We start from the raw sequence: 5,067 nt of genomic DNA, 5'->3' as shown, positions 1-5,067 counted from the left end.
TTTTCACACAGATCTTTCCCATTTCCTTGGCCCCTACTCCCTCCTCCCATCAAACTGTGGGACCCTGTGATTAATGTCTTCCCTCACTCATTCTCACCTCTCTGTTCCCACTTTTCCCCAGCTTGGATCCTAATTCTTGTTCTACAATAATGGTCTTACATAGGATTTATCTTTAGAGGACTGAGTTCACCTGGCATAGTGTCTCCAGTCCCTCCCAAGTTAGGTAGTAATTTATAAAATCATTCCATCATGTGAATGTACCATAATTTCTCAATCCATTTCATTGTGTTTGGAGATTTAGGCTGTTCCCATATTCTTGTAATAGTGAATAACGCTGTTATGAACATTGGTGCACAAGCCTCAGTTCTTATTCTCTTGGGTATATTCCAAGCAGTGGAATAGCTGGGTCTATGTTCAGCTTTTTAAGGAAATGCCATACTGCCTTCTAGACTGGTTGTATCATTCCACAATCCCACCAACAATGTATAAGAGTTCCTATCTCTCCACATCCTCTCTAACACTTATTATTCACTGGCCTATTAAACTTTACTACTGCTACTGGTATCTCATTGTTGTATTGATTTGCATCTCTCTTATTGCCAGTGATTTTGAGTATTCCTTCATGTGTCTGATTGTCATCCAAATATCTTCCTCTGAAAATTCTTTCCATGTTTTTGTCCATTTTGTATTGCTGTTATTAGTCTTTTCCTTGTGGAGACTCTGTAGAATTCTGTAAACTTTTGATATAAGACCCTTGTCTGAAATGGTATTGCTAAATTATTTTGCCCAGTTAGTAGGTTTTCTTTTCACTCTGTTGGAAAATATCTTTTATGAACTCAGGGATTTAATCTTTAGAAGATCCTATTCATCAATTTTATCCTCTTCAGATTGTGTATTTCTGGCTATATTTGTCAGTCTTTTTAATACCATGGACTAGGCTCTCTAAACTTGATCCTAATATGTCTTTTATGAATTTTATGGTTTTGGTTTTTATGACCAGGTCTTTGATCCTGTTTCAGCTTTCTACAGGTAGCAGTCCAGTTTTTGAATTCTATACTTATCTTTTAATTTGGAGAATTTGACTATGATATATCTTTTTGTTCTTTTCTTTTTGGGTATAGTCTATTTGGTGTTTACTGGGCATTTTGAATGTGAATTTCCCCTTTCTTCAAATTACTTGGAAATTTTCTTCCACCATTTTCTCAGTGACTTCCCTGTCACTCGCATGTTCTAGAACTCCAGCCATATTTATTTTGTTCCTTTTATGCCCTCCCTCATGATTATAATATTTTCTTCATATTCTTTACATTTCATCTCTAATTTTTCTTCAAGAGTGTTTCTAGTGAGGTTTTTGTCTTCTAGCTCACTGATTCTCTGTCCCATCTATCCAGTTCTATTTTTTTTTTTGTCTGACTAGCATTCAACAGATTTTTTAGTTGAATTTTTTTGCACTATCAATTTGAAAAAAATAGACTCGAACAATGTTAATATATTTCCTTTTGGGTTTCTCCCCCAGAAAAAAATGATCAATATATTGTCAAGGAATTTTGGTGGTGTAGTTCATAACAAGTTGTACTGATAACCCAAAGTTTGTACCTCCCTGATTGTTCTGCTCCACCAGAAGCTCCAGTGGAGAAATACAGAGAATCTCTCTTCCCATCCAATTTTCAACCTCCAAAAACCCAATGGAGAGTCATTCATGAGTCTGAAAGCCGACAATTTAAAAATAATATTTAGAATTTAAATTTCAATTATCAATTCAAATTTCAATTTCATCTCTAAATATTATCCAGGCCAAATTTTAATTTCAGAAAACTAATATTTATAACTAGATTTTTCATTGTTAAATGAGTTTTTGTAATATATTTCTAAGAAGGAGTGAATGAAATGTTTTTATTTTGATTACTTTGGAAATGAATAACCATCCAAAGAAGAAATATTCAAAACATTTAAGTTTGCTGTAACACCAATAAAAAAATTCAGTCTTCTTAGGTGATATGAGGTGAAGATTTTTCCCTTGGTGAACATAACAAGTAATTTTTTTCAGTAGGAAAAAATATCTTCAGCATACCACAACTGGTCCACACAATATTTAAGTGATATTACAGATTAATAAATGATGTATCCAATTCATCAGTCAAATAATTTGGTCTTTTTATTGATCTAAAGGAATTTAATTGGAATATACTGTTAATTATTCTGTTCATGACCTTTGGCATGAACTTTTTACAGTAAATTTTTAATAAGTAAACCACAGTTATATGTTCTTGCATAGTATTGCTAATTTGGGTTTAAGTTTCCTAAATTATACTTGCCGTATGTAGCCATGGAGATGCAATATGTGAAATATTAAATTGTTAAGTAAAGATCCACAGTCTGCATATACCATATGGTTTATGAAATGAAGACAGGCAGTTTTCCAATGGAAGATTATTATAAGTTGGGACTGACATTATGCAGTAGGTATAAAAATACAATATTTATTTCCATATATAAAGACCAGTTCCTGATAATGTATCTGCCATAGGTACATATCCTAATTTTATTTGGCTATATTAAAATTATCATAATAATGAATGTTACACCTAACTAAAGGGAGCTTTGATGTGTTAAGGGCTTGCACTACCAACCCAAACATAGTCGGTTCAGATCACCAGATGCTCCATAAGAGAAAGAGGGGTAATCTCTTTCTATTCAGTTTGCAGGCCCTGAAAACCCACTGGAGGGTCAGCTATGACTCATCTAACTCAATAGCAAATAACAAGAATAGCTACATAACTATGTGACATTATTATGTTATAAAATATTTAGCTAGAAAAAAAATAGAAAAGGATAATGTTAGTAACTCCTCAGAACAAAGGGAAAGAAAAACTTAAATTACACATGTTATTGTTATATGGCTTGAGTTGGAACCGACTCCAGCAGATTTTCAGAGGCTATATATAAATTTCTTAAAAGGAGATTCCTCAACTTTCCTAGCTCATGAACTCAAACCATTTGCCTTTGGTTTGGCAGTGTAGCTCCTTGCCAATAGGCCACCAATACATGTTTATATGTGATAAAAATGCTTGAATAGCTTTGCTGTAATATTTCTGGGGAATAATGAAGTGTGAGGGGAAAGTTAAATTATGGTTTATAAAAATTATTGGCTCTGTAATGTAAAGATGCATATGTAGTATCTTTGACTCCTATTGCTCCCCTATTAACTCTTTTTTGAATAATCTGATGATTAGGGACATGTTCTAATTTATTGGATAGGCAATGTCAGTCCCAAGTCACATGGTTCTAACACTTTTCTTTTTATCTAATGCTCATATATGATTGCAGACCTTAATTACTATATAAATCAAAATGCCTTAGACTTTCAAATAACAGAAAATCTGAAGTTAACTTAAATACAAGAAAATTTCTAGTAATGATGCTTTCAATAGCCAAAGATTTGGTGACGTAGTTGCATTACCGATCCAAAAGTGGCAACTCTTTGGCAATTCAAATCCATCAACAGCTCGACAAGATAAAGATGAAAAATTTCCTTCCATATTATTCAGAAACTCACTAAAAACCCAAAATGTGATGCATTTTCAAGTATAAGCCAATTCCAAAATGACAGATATATGCACACATATGTGTGTACGTTCATGCTTATATACACATATGGAACTTCCCAGAACACTTAGTTGTGTGAATATAAAATCAATAACTAAACTCCTGTTGAATGGAAGAAAAGAACACTCCATAGTGTAAAATCAGTAAGGATGTGCATCAGGGATGTATCATTCTCCAAACCCATTCAATTTGTATGCTTACCAAACCATGAAGCTGGCAGCACCAGGGTCAGAGGAAATGTCCTCATCAGTCTGTATTATGCTGATGAAACAACTTGCTGCAGAAGATCTACAGGTTTTCAATATGATTACATTTCAACATCAAGAAAATAATGGTCCTCACCACTGAGCCAATAGACCACATCATGACAGGTGGAGAAAGGATTGAAGTTGTAAATCATTTCATCAATCAATACCTTTGGCACTATAAGTCAAGAAATCAAAAGATGTATTGAATTGGGAAAGTTTGCTGTCAGGGATCTCTCTAAAATGCTAAAGAGCAAGTGACGTCAATCTGAAGACTAAAATGAACCTAATTCAGGTCATAGTCCTTTCTATAACTTATTACACACCTGAGGGCTAGACAGTAAATAAGAATGATGGAAGAATTGATGAATTTATGTTGTGGTGTAAGAGAAGAGTACTGTATATCCCATGAACTGCCAAAAGAACAAACAGGTTTGTCTTGGAAAAAGTGCATCCAGAATACTCCTTGGAGGCAAAGATAGTGAAGCTTTATATCTCATACTTTGTGTATTTTGCTGGCACAGACTATTCCTTAGAAAAGGACATCATTCTTGAAGTCTGGAATGTCAGCAAAAGAAAGGAAGACGTCAGCAGGCTGGATTGACACAGCGACAACAGCATTGGACTAAAGTGTGTCAGAGATGGTGAGGATGGCACAGGATAGAACAAGGTCCAGATCTGTTGTTCATAGGATTGCTATGAGTCATATTCAACTCAAAGACTCTTTACAACCAACAAATATATATAGGACAAGAATGGGCAATCTTATCCTGTGACATTTCTCCCTCTGAAAGCCTGCTGCAGGGTTAGCTATGAGTCAGTTCCAAATCTATGGCACACAACAACATCAACATACATATGTGTGTGTGTATGAAATATATATCTATTTGAACTTTGATGGTGTATTATGGTGTAATTTGTGCTGTGAACTCAAAGAGCAGCAGTTCAAATCTACCATTTGCTCTGTGAGAGAACTATGAGCAGTCACCTCCTGTAAATATTTATTGGCCTGGGTCACACTGCTGTGACAGAATCAGAATCAACTCAATAACAGGGAGATGACTTATGCAATCAATGTACTTTATACAGAATAACTACTTTAATACTCACAAAATCCAGTTAGTTTGGTACAATTCTTATTTTTATTATAGATGAGGGAAAGAGAGAGAGAGAAAGAAAGAAGAAAGAAAAGAAAGGTGGGAGGGAGGGGAGTAAT

General features: G+C 34.4%; 1 protein-coding gene across 1 annotated transcript in view; it reads left to right on the top strand.

The window, feature by feature from the left end:
• COL24A1 (collagen, type XXIV, alpha 1) overlaps positions 1 to 5,067 on the top strand; it is a 548,498-nt gene that overhangs the window by 148,382 nt on the left and 395,049 nt on the right. The window lies entirely within an intron of this gene.

The sequence above is a fragment of the Elephantulus edwardii genome, unplaced genomic scaffold, assembly GCF_000299155.1.
Source record: "Elephantulus edwardii isolate Elephantulus edwardi_28Jun2011 unplaced genomic scaffold, EleEdw1.0 scaffold00227, whole genome shotgun sequence".
Lineage (NCBI taxonomy): Eukaryota > Metazoa > Chordata > Mammalia > Macroscelidea > Macroscelididae > Elephantulus > Elephantulus edwardii.
Note: the sequence above shows the minus strand (reverse complement) of the source record. Positions and strands in the feature narration are given on the sequence as shown.